This window comes from Sinocyclocheilus anshuiensis, unplaced genomic scaffold (genome assembly GCF_001515605.1).
Source record: "Sinocyclocheilus anshuiensis isolate Anshui unplaced genomic scaffold, SAMN03320099.WGS_v1.1 scaffold1985, whole genome shotgun sequence".
Lineage (NCBI taxonomy): Eukaryota > Metazoa > Chordata > Actinopteri > Cypriniformes > Cyprinidae > Sinocyclocheilus > Sinocyclocheilus anshuiensis.
The window spans coordinates 265,883-278,384 of record NW_015541030.1 but is presented as its reverse complement, the minus strand read 5'-3'; the positions used below and the strand labels follow the sequence as shown (position 1 = coordinate 278,384).

Sequence of the window (12,502 nt, the reverse complement as noted above, 5' to 3'; positions counted from 1 at the left end):
ACACACATTTACAGACTGTGAGCCCTACAACCTACTGCCGCCTGAATGCTGCTGTGCCAATTCTTCGATTGTATTTCGAAGATTGGTTCGGCCCCCCTCCAAACCTCCGGCTTTCACGACAGTCCATCATGTCCCTCATTGCTGCTTTGAAGTCAGATTCTGACCATGGCTGGGAAAAAGATGTTGAGGTGATGGTGTTTCTCTACTGGCTGGCTCACGCAGCATCGTACAGGCTGCTGTCACTGGGCTTTGACATCCCAAAGTCCGCGGTGCATGACATTGTGCACAGAATCAGCAGGGCAGTCATCAGAATTTTGAGGAGGCTGATCGCTTTCCCGACCCCGGATGACCTGGAGGCAGTGGGGGCAGGTTTTGCCCAGCTGGCTGGGTCTCCAGTTTTCCACATGGTAGCTGGTGCAATAGACGGATGCCACATCCGGATCAAGCCACCAGCAAGTGATGCCCCATGCTATTGTAATAGGAAGCTGTTCCACTCTGTTCAGCTGCAGGCCATCACTGACCACAAGGGGAAGTTCCTCCATGAGGCAGGTTTTGCGCAGCTGGCTGGGTCTCCAGTTTTCCACATGGTAGCTGGTGCAATAGACGGATGCCACATCCGGATCAAGCCACCAGCAAGTGATGCCCCATGCTATTGTAATAGGAAGCTGTTCCACTCTGTTCAGCTGCAGGCCATCACCGACCACGAGGGGAAGTTCCTCGATATCTTTGTTGGATATCCCGGGTCTGAAAAGCACAATATCAAGACAGTCAATTACATTCATTAGATTACTGCATTACTATGACATGAAAAAACATTAGCATGATCAAATCATTAACTAATACAAATTTTGGGGTTAACTAATTAAAAAAAAAATCTTACTTTATATTTTTGTTTTAGGTTCTCCCACTTTTGACTTGAGCGCAGAAATTTTGCCCTCAAGTCCCTGCTGTCACAAAAGCTCTGTCACAATAAATGCACAGAAATCAAGCATAAAAAGAAGGCAGTAAGACCTTTGCTTGAAGTGTTAGTATTTACTACGTTCAGAGTCAACAGCACCTGAATAAAAGCACATTTTACATAACTTGTTTACTTACTCAAAACCTTTGATGGCAGCATTACGCTTTCCAGTGAAGAGGGCTTCATTAGCCACTCTCCACTGAATAAGGAGCTGAGTGTGTTCATCAGTCCCTGTAATGTCAAAGCCTACTGTTTTTCGAATACTATGAATTCGGACATACTACTCGCCTCGCATACTGTTTTTCGCCTACTATATAGTATAGAAGTATGCGATTTCGGACGCAGCTCTTGTGTTTGCAGTCCCGTGCTAGTTCTTCATCTTATCACCCTGGATGTGTCCTGATCTTGCCTTGCCTGCCAGTTTTTCCCCCACGGGGTAGTTTTTGTTGTTTATTTTGTTTTATTTTTAATAAAAAGCCCTTATCTCCTGCACCGTTGAGTCCTCGCCTCATCCCTTCATCCCCAACCCTGACAGCCTGTGCTTATTAGAAAGCAAACAAATAGCATTAATAATCATTAATTTTCCTTAGCATATGCTATGATAAATCTGAAAATTTGTGTAAAATAATGGAGCATTAGGTCATGAATATTGCCTTAAAAGTCATTAAAATTTAATGAGCGAATGCCTACGATATAGGAGTTAGCCTATCACACAAACTAGAGTCCTGTTTTTCCGAATATCTGCACGATCGCAAAAGTACAATAAACAACAAGTTACTGAGTAACTTTCAGACACAAAATTCAGTTTTGCCCCATCAATGCGTCTCCGAGCAACACAGTGTTTTGTTTCTCAGCATTACACGGACCAGTAAATGGTTCAAACAGGCTATAAGTACAGTCGTTTGCTAAGTTAAATGAATTAGCTTTTTAAACGAATCGGTTGATTTAAGGATTCAACTCACTCATTAAGAATGCTGCCACCTACTGGCGGTTGTAGTTTCATATTTTAAAAAGTAGCTCATTATTTCATTTTTGCAATCATTTAATATTTCTACATTAAAATGTTGTATTTAAACTTAACATAACTTATGCAAAATCCACCTTTAACCTCAAGCCCAGGGGCCCCCGGCCCCGTAAGTCCTGCCCTGCGCACAGTGCATTATGTGCATTCTCTAGTCGTTGAGCGGAGAATGAGGTCTCTGCAAAGTAAAAGTGGGCGTTTCTCACTTTGTGGGTGTTTTCAAACTGGTGGATTTATCAAAATCATGCAATGAAAATGATCCCCTTACATGACCCAAACCCATCACTATGACGTCAGCCAATCAGGTAACATGGTCCAAAATGCCCCTCTGTTTTGGCCTCGCCCACCAATCTGGTAACTCCCATTACTTTCCTGCAGAGACCTATACTTGGTTGAGCATGCACCAGTTGTACACTTGTTTATGCTGTACCCGATAACGTCCACTGTGGTTTCGGACACCACTACAAATGGCTGTCCCCTCAAATAGTGCCCTATTTAAGGGTATAAGGGGCGATTTCGGATACAGCCAAGGGCTTATATATACAGAGAACATGGAGATAATTAGTTACAGGTGTGACTAATCAGGGTAAATATAGTAACTAACAAGACAAGACGAGACAGAAACCAAACACAGGAAGGAAGCATGAACCAGAGGAAATTAAAACTAAATTTCAACATAAAAGTCCATACAAAACACAAGAAACAGAACAGGCATTGTGACAGTTTCCCAGATGACAGAATAAGTATTTTCCCCTGTCATCCTATTCAAAAAGGCTCTTTATTTATTTATTTTCTTGAGCATTGCTGAATATTTTCACCTTGTGTAATATTTGTCTGTGAGTCCTTCGGTTATCTTTAGTTGTCTTCACAAAGCATTAAGAATCAAGGGTATGTAAACTTTTGAACTGGTTAATTTGTATGCTATTATAGTACTCTCATCAAGGCATCTCAAACACACCTAATAGTGTTGCGATTAATGCAGAGGAGCAGTTTTATTTGCCTGCATTCATCTGGAAGAAATTATGAATTGATTAAAAGTTATGATTGATTTCTTCTTCAGGTGCATCTGGTGTTGATACAGACAGAGTGTTTGTGATGGAGGGAGAATCAGTCACTCTACACACTGGTGTTGAAACAAACCAACAAGATAGAATCAGATGGTATTTCAATGACACTCGCATCGCTCAAATCACTAAAGATCTCAGCAAGATCTGTACAGATGTTCAGTGTAATGAAGGTACTGAGAGATTCAGAGACAGACTGAAGCTGGATCATCAGACTGGATCTCTGACCATCATGAACATCAGAACCACAGACTCTGGAGTTTATAAACTACTGTTCAGCAGCAGCAACATTAAAACATTCAGTGTCACTGTCACTGGTGAGTATCATTTTAGTCTTTCAGTGCTTTTTCACTTCAACGGTTTTAGAAAACTAATATATTTAAATCGAACCAGTAAATGTTTCCGTTGTGGCCTGTTTGAAGAAGTGAGCTTTCACTCAATATTACAATACAACTCAGATCAAATCTATCATCTTCACATGCACTTCACATCAAACTGACAGACAGTTGATACATTTTTGTTGATACATACGTTTTTGTCACCTTATGAATTTTAAACTTTTGAAGTCTATTGTTATTAGAAAAAAAAAAATCAAATTATTTGTAAGTTTTCCCATGAGCACTGCTGTTTCTTGTTTTTCTTGCTGTTTTAGCTGCTGTTCCTTACAAACCCACCAGACGACACCTTTATTAAATAAATCAATGGCATACACTGTAAAAAAAAAACGGAAAAAAAAAGAGTAAAAAGACTGGCAGCAGGGCTTCCAGACATATTCTGTTAAATTACAGAAAAAACTGTAAAAATACAGAATAGACTTTACGGTCAAAATTCATAAAATTACAGTATATTACTGTTGATAGTTTATTTTTAAACTATGGAAAAACTGATAAATTATGTAAAATAACAGAAAAACAACCAACTTTCAGGTTAATTGCTTAACTCGTTATTTGATAAATCTGTCCACCTACAGTAATTTACTTTTAAAGTACAGATTTTCCATGTACAATAACTAAGAAATAATTTATAAAAATGCAGTAAGCACTTATTTAAAAAAAAACATATTTTCAGGATTAATCCTTTTTACAGAAATCTCACAACTTCAACCAATCTCTGTAAATTAAAAAGGTATTTATAAGTTATTTTATGTCTACCTAGAATAATCTAGTTAAAATACAGATATTATTAATATTTTCAAGAAACGGCTGAAAACACATCTCTTTCATCTTCATTGGACCCTCTAACTCTAGCACTCTCTATTCTAATCCTACTTCTAATTTTATCTGCTTTTTTTTTTTATTAAAAACTTGACACTCTAACATTTGCACTCTCTATACTATTTCTATTCTAATGGCCAATCCATCATTTTTTGGGGGATTTTTTATTGATCCATTTTTTTTTTTTAATAAGTATCGGTTCAGGCACCGTTTAGGCATCGGAACTGTTTAAAAAGTATCGATTTGGCACCGGTTTCAAAAAAAAAAAAAAACGATACCCAACCCTACACATTTGGAGTTTTATTTTATTTTTTTTAGAAAGTTGTCTAAGATCTGTTGAGGCATAAAATGCATCTGAGTGGGTATACCAACATTTTGATTATCCAACAATTTAATGTAGAAAGCACAAAGGTAATCCATATGGTTCTAGTTAATAAAGTAATACTAATAATAACAAAAGTTGACTTGTTCCACACCTGAATTGTCATGCTTATCTGCTGTAGATCTCCACAGTCTTTCCACACGGCCTGAAACCAAAAAACATTTTTTAATACTTTGTATTACATTCACACATTACAGCCTATGTTCCACTGAGACAATGATCTCGAAGCTGAGCAGGAAAGGTTAACAGTGATGTTTTGGTCCGCCATGTGATATTAGCTAAATTTACAGAAAGTAAATTTATATTATTTACTTTGACTTAGCTGCATCATATTACTACCTGGGGTTGTAACTGTCCAGGATAGATGCAATTTTCATAATCAACAATCCAATATGTAACGGCAGTTTACTCAGCCTCGGGCCTTAAGATGTGTGTTTCATTCCTCATCAGAACACAAAGATTATATCAATTATTACTTATAAGATTAACATATGCAATACATGCATAATATAAGTGTAGGTGAGCAAATGCGCCCAGAATGTGAATGCAAACGCTGTTTAATTGCAAGTTAAGCATTTTCCCATAGAAAACCATTACAAAACGCTTAACGCATTAAGATAGTGACAATGGAGGACCGAATTCTGTATACTTAATAAAATATACTATGTACATGTACAGGAGAACCTGAAAGGGGGAAAAAGCGCCTACCTTGTGATTTACCATGTTGCATTCATATTCATAATCAATAAGGTGTAACTGGATTCACTCTCAACACTGTTTTGATACAGTTAGCCACGTTCAGCGTTTCAAAATGCCCCGCCGTTTAAGAGTTTGAAAAACTGGCGGGTACTTCCAGATGAGCAAAGACTTTATATACACTCGAAACAAAACAGTTTATTAAATCTTGTTTTGAGTCTTTTGAGGTCAACTGATCTTTCTTATAAACGTGTTGCAGTTTTCAGTGTTTTGCCCTTCAGCTCTCAATGCCAGTTATGTGACTGAACTGAACACCATTTAGAAATGCTCATTTTAGCTTCTAAACTACACTTAAAAACACAAATGCTTAGTGCAGCAACACTATCTAAAATACCTCAGTCTGTTGGCATGTCTGCTGTACTATCGTCAGAATTTGTTGTAGTTGGTGAAATTTGTTGTAGTCTCACTAAAGAAAGAGCACATAATTTTCTCACACATTTCCAAATGTATAGCCTGAAATAAATTCAAATCATCCACGTTTCCATCGCTGTTGTGTTGTGATGTTACATTCGTGAATGAATCGTTCTTTTTGAACAAATCTTTTAGGTCAGGGGTGCCCAACCCTGCTCCTGGCGATCGACTGTCCTGCAAAGTTTAGCTCCAACTCTAATCAAAGACACCTGCCTTTAATTTTTAAGTGATCCTGAAGACCCATTAGGGTTGGAGCTGATCTTTGCAGGACAGTCGATCGCCAGGAGCAGGGTTGGGCACCCCTGTTTTAGGTGAACGAATCGTTCTCGTTATCCATTGACTCATATTTCTCGTTATCCATTGACTCATATTTCTCGTTCACTGAAATTACTCCCTCCAGAGCAGCGCGGTGCTATTAGCAGCGCATGCACAGCTCGGTGAACCGGGTAGCTCTGAGGATTGTTTCATCCTGTCAAAGATCGACTAAACCTTGAGCCAATATCCTTCGAGTATGAGATGTGACGGACCATGTGATTTGTTGAATGTAGTGAACGAATACGCCCTTCACTGAACAAGATTAATTTGAGTCTGAACGAGATCAAGAGATCTTCTCGTTCGGGATCGAAATGACCGAACTGGTACATACATGTCGTTCGCGAACGAGTTGAATGAACTGGTACATATCTTGTTCGTGAACGAAATGAATGAGATTGTACCGGGTCAGTCGGCCATTTAGCATGTGAGTCAATCTCAATCAGCAATCAGCAGAAAGCGGATGCAAAGTGCAGTTATAGGTACTGTCAGGGCCGTTTCTAGCCAATTTGACGCCCTAGGCGAAATCTGCCACAAATCTGCGACAAATATTTGGACAAATGTGCCACAAAAGTGCCACAAATACTGCCTAAACAAAATACTAATTTTGTGCACTTTATTTACTGTACCAATATTTTAAATTGGCCTTTGAACTTGGCTTTATTGCATGGCAAAAAAAAGTGTTTTTTTACAGTGTACAACATTCTACTAAATATCTGTCAAATGTATAGGTAAAGTTGCTTATCAGTCCATCTTGAGAAATAATGACTGTCTGTCTTTAGCTGTTCCAGATTCAACTGCTGCTGCTGCTGCTGCTGCTGCTGCTGCTGTTGTTGCTGTTCTGCTGGTTGCAGCTGCTGGTGCGATTTACTGTCACTGCGGGAGATCAAGACAAAATGGCAAGTATTGCATACAGCTGATTCGACAAGCTGGAATAAGATTTATTGTGCCAAAAAAGTATGTATATTTGTGTAAGTATGTATTTTTATACTAATTGACCAAAGTAAAATTTTATTGTTATTGTTCAAACAGGAAATAGGACACACCACAATGATCAGGATCAGGTGAGATACTATGAGCACAAAATCTGCCTGTAAACACCTACAGATTTAAAACAGATTGGCATCTTTGAGAACTGTTAAGGCTCCAATAAACTTCAAGCAAAATCAAATAACAAAATGGTGTGATGTCATTTTAAACAAAATTAGGCCAAACCAAAGTTTGTTTTGTTGGAGTTTGAAACAGCTTGCTTTGAACTACCATTGGCATGTGGCGATTACACAATTGCTAGGTGTGGCTCTGGGGATTCACCTTCTTTGACATGAAAATCTTCTCCAGTTAATTTATTTTGTTCAGTTCCTCGAGATCAGACGTCCATAAGTAAAAACAATACTCTGGGGAGCTTCTTTATAGAAACTGTAGCGACAACGACACAGTAAAGCTACTTGCTTTAAAGCCCTATGCTATATAAATAAATGTGACATGACTGGAGTGCCAAATTGCAGCTCATGGAAACATTTATACATCACTATGACAAGATGCTTTCTTAACTGCTGTTTTCTCAGCACTGTTATTGTGTTGTGTGTTTATTTAGCTATTGAGAGGAAAGTGCACAGCACATATTTACGTTCATCTAAACGCTGCTCTCAGCAATGCAGGTGGCGTCTGAATGTTTGCAAACTGTATATCGCTGGTCACGTATTTCAAACGTTTTACCCCTAAATTGAAAAAACATTTTTTAAAGGGGTTTGTTTGTGTAACTGATTCATCAATTTTTTCCACAATAATTTGTCTTACCTTCTGTGAATCTGTGTTCTTTCAGGAGAATGGTGAAGAAGGATTGCTCTTTACTCAGACTGAGACTCTGCAAATGGTGTTTGCTGATGGGGCATCCCTTAATCAGAATGGGACTCTGCGACTGGGTTTTGCTGGAGGGGCATCAGCTGATCAGGCTGAGACCTTGCCGATGCGTGCTGCTGGAGGGGCATCCGCTGATCAGACTGAGACCTTGCCGATGCGTGCTGCTGGAGGGGCATCCGCTGATCAGACTGAGACCTTGCCGATGGGTGCTTCTGGAGGGGCATCCGCTGATTAGACTGAGACCTTGCCGATGGGTGCTGCTGGAGGGGCATCCGCTGATCAGGCTGAAACCCCACCGGTGGGTGCTGCTGGAGGGGCACCCGTTGATCAGGCTGAAATACTACTTAAAATAATCAGTCAATTATTTTGCCCATACACTGTAAATTCTAATATAGTAAACCGTAGTAAAATTAGTAAACCTTACTCAAAAAAAAAAAAAAAACATGCAAACCAACTGCCTTGAAATAACCAAGTAAAGTGAAATGAGAATAGTATGTTGTACTAACCAAGGTTTAATTGGTGTTGTGAACTTGCGCGCAAGTTCTGGCAACTCAGAATCACTATTTTCAACCACTAAATGATAATTTCAGATGTAGCATATGACAGTCTGGAAGCAAATGGTTGAGGGACAAACCATGTCCCTTTAGAAGACTTAAGCCGCTTTTGCACCACTGAGCCAAACCACTCTTGTTGCTTAACCATTCCATTCTGTGCAGATCTGGCTCAATGTGATACGGATATTTTTACATTTTTCACTGTTGGGCTGAAAACAGAGCCCTTTGGAATGCAACACAATTGTGTCAGCCATTGCTTTGGTAATGCAAGAGTTAAGATATGGAACCAGATGTAAATATCGCCCATGCTATTAAGGATGAAATATTTATTTTAAATGTTACTATTAACTTGTGTTTACTTCACTCAAATAACTCTCTTGGCCAGCTACAGAAAAACTGGTGGCTAGGCAACACACAAATGGCCCATTCTGGGGTGCGTTTCTCAAACGCAACTATGGTCGCAAGTTCCGTCGTTAACAATAGAACTAACTACCATAGATAGCTAACGATGCTTTAGGGAAACGCACCCCTGAGCAGCGACGTCACTCCAGGCATTCTACAGCACGGTTTAGCATGTTTAACTAAGAATTCCGGATCAAGAATGGTTTGTAATTGTAATGAGTCCACTGGAGGCGAGTTGAAAAGAACCCAAGTGCAGCTTTATTTAAACAAGGTAAAATCCAAATCCAAACAAATGAAGAGAGACTTGTCTTGGCATGAACAAACTTGACTTGAGCAGACTTTACTTGAACAGACTTCACTTGGCATGGCATGAACAGACTTGGCATAAACAAGAACTCACCAACAGAGGTACAGGGACAATACTCGATGAGAGACAAATGCAACATGAGGTCTATAAAAACCAAACAAAGAGGGTCACATGACACAAATCAACCAATGGGAAACAAGGCACATGACAACTAATCAAAACATGACACACACACTAGGCAAGAATACAAAAGGTGCGTTCAACTTCATGCAGCACTGCACAGACCGATTGCAATCTGACTTGAAGCAGTGCATGCCGGTTAGAAATTTTGTCCGACTTGAACCGGCGCCGGCGCCAACGCCACGTCACTGTCACGTGTGGCATCAAAGTACCGCGATAGCGTTTCGAAAGCATCCGGCTGACTCAGCTGGAGCAGTTTCTCAAGAGCGACTGCAGGAACGCTGATGACAACACAGCTGTTTCACGATTGGCCAAATTCAACACATGACAACAATGATGTGTTTCTAACATCTTCAATTCCAATACTGCTCACAAATCTGTTTTTTAGAACAGTAAAAGCTTTTTTTTACTGTAGTCGCAATGTTATATTGTAACGTTATATAAAAAACACTGATAAAAGCAAATATACCTCCACTTTATTGGTATTTAAATAGTATATGTTTATGTTGAACTTTATTCTTGAACAGATGGCGCTGTTTCTGTTGCTCATGAAAACGTTTCTGAAACGTCTGTGCATTTGACAAATATTGCATGTTATTCACTTCATCTGTGATGCAAACACCGTGAGAGCATCACTACCGGGAGCAGAAAGTGTCCGACTTTAAGTCTCCGCTTTTAAACAACTCCATTCATATGGAATATGTTTGTCAAAGTGTCAATAAAGAAGTCACTGACACTGTTTATTTGAAAATATTGAAAAACAATTAAGGTAGCGATACACGATTTTAGGGGTTGTAGGGTGTAAAGTGTCCTCTTAACCCTCTGGTGCTCCTTATTTGGGAGTCACACTTGTGGTCTTCACAGTCAAAAGTGACCGGACACCTAAAATGTAACTTTTTCCCCCAGTAAAATCAATGTAACATATTTTTGTTTAATAATATTTTTTCTTTTGTATTTTGAGAGAATTTCATGGTACTAATTAATATTTATGCAATAATTATGATACATTTTTCCCATTGAAAAAAAAAATAAAAAATTCAAATATTTTCTATTACTTTTCAGTTATGGCAGTATTTCATGTAAAAATAGAGACAATGCCTTTAAAATCAATTTTTTAAGCCAGATTAGTGCCAACTGGTGGGAGTAAATTAAGAAAAACATCTGCAATTCTATGGTTGTTTTTAGACATAAATCAATATTTTAATTAAGTTGTGGGCTTGGATATATGTTTAGACATGTTCAAAGACAACTTTTTGTAAAAGTTTAGATTTTTTTTGTTTTGAAATGTTGATTTGAAGCGTCAGTTTTTGAATTATTATTACTACAGTCAAACCTGAACACAAAGCAAGCATTTTGTTACACAAAACATTACAATTTTATAAAAATATAAGAAAAATGAACAGGAATGTTTTATCAGAGCTTAATCCTTCTGGGTCTGATCTGATTTCAACCTCTTATTTCAGTTTTCTGACTCGTTATGGCTATATGGTTATAGCCATACCAATTCATTTGAATGTGCATAATTGTGTATGTGTGTGTGTTTGTCTGTGAGTGTGTGTATGTGTGTGTGTGTGAGTGGATGTGTCTGTTTTGCACTCTTGATGTTTTAGAGTATAACCCCTTCCTTGCTTGAATTATTGCTTTTATTTTACATATTTGCTGTGTTACATTCGCACCAGTTCATAGGTGTGTGTGTAAATGTGTGTGTATGCGTGTGTGTGTGAATGGATGTGTTGGTTTTGCACTCTTGATGTTTTAGAGTTTCACCCCATCATTGCTGTGTACTTTTTTTCTGCATTGTGGCAGATTTGTAAATTGCACACACAAATGTTTTGTTTTTGTCAATTTCCCATTCATTTCCTATGGTCGGTCATTTTTGACACGAATACCACAAGTGTGACTTTTTTTTTACGACCACTTAGCTTGCTCGAATCAATCCCTACATTTTTTTGTGTGCTCACAATCAATTTTTGTGTTTTTGTCGATTTCCCATTAATTTCCTATGGTCGGTCATTTTTGACTGAAGACCACAAGTGAGACTATTTTTTTACGACCACTTAGTCTGCTCGAATCATGCCCTCAATTTTTTTGTGGGTTCACATTCCAAATGCCATAAAAGTCACCAAGTTTCGTACCATTCTGATGAAGCTGTGATTTTTAAAAATTCAAAACAGAATTTTTATCAGTCAAAAGTGACCGAAGAGCACCATAGGGTTAAATATGCAATAAATAATTAAATAAACTGTAAGAATCTATAGTCTGCCCCGACCCAGATTCCACTCCACAATATATATTTGTGTAACCCCTCTCTCCCGGGTCCTCACCGCCACACCTCGTTCTCGCTCCGAGTGGGTCTCGAACCCAGGTCTCCAGCATAGGAGGCAGACGCACTAACAAGGAGGCTAAAGACTGCAGCCCCTAATGTCAGTCACTAGTGCATCTCTTGAGATCAGGGGAGTGAGGTTTACCTGCACAAAGCAAAAAAGGTATGATTAAAAATAAAACCTGTCAATTAGACAATAAATAAATAAATCTAAAATGATGGCTACACCCCTTGCTGCAGTTAACGTTACTTCCACAGGCTATGCAAACCCCTTAAACCTTACTCCCATCTGGGTCACAGCACCAATGTAACCCCTCCCTCCCGGGTCCTCACTGCCATACCTCGTTCTCGCTCCGAGTGGGTCTCGAACCTGGGTCTCCGGCATGGGAGGCGGACGCACTAACAAGGAGTCTAAAGACTGCAGCCCCTAGCCGCCATTACATTTGGTCATGCTCATTTCCCAAAATGGCTTAATTATTATAGAGAAGAATAAAGTCAACAGTTATGTTGTTTCTAGACCATTTGGGATGATCACATCCTGAGGAAATGGTGACCAATTGTAGAATGAGAATGGGTGTGGGACACCGAGAATCATCTCAGAAAAAGGGGTGTAAGAACTTAATTAACATATACAGACTACAGTTAGGACAGGAGCAACTTCATTTACATTAAGGGTAGTAAACTGTAACTGTATAAAAGGTTTGAACTTAGGATGTTCAGGGTTCATTCTGACTCCGTTGAACCCAAGGTACTACGTG

General features: G+C 38.9%; 1 protein-coding gene and 1 long non-coding RNA gene across 2 annotated transcripts in view; one reads left to right on the top strand and one right to left on the bottom strand.

The window, feature by feature from the left end:
- The window catches only part of LOC107690500 (uncharacterized), a 300,658-nt gene that overhangs the window by 99,846 nt on the left and 188,310 nt on the right, over positions 1 to 12,502 (top strand). The gene's annotated exons all lie outside the window — the stretch shown is intronic.
- On the bottom strand, positions 673 to 1,196 carry LOC107690515 (uncharacterized). Its single transcript, XR_001634450.1, has 3 exons — positions 1,096 to 1,196; positions 881 to 961; positions 673 to 744 (listed from the first exon to the last, which is right to left on the bottom strand). It is a non-coding gene; the product is annotated as an uncharacterized LOC107690515 (long non-coding RNA).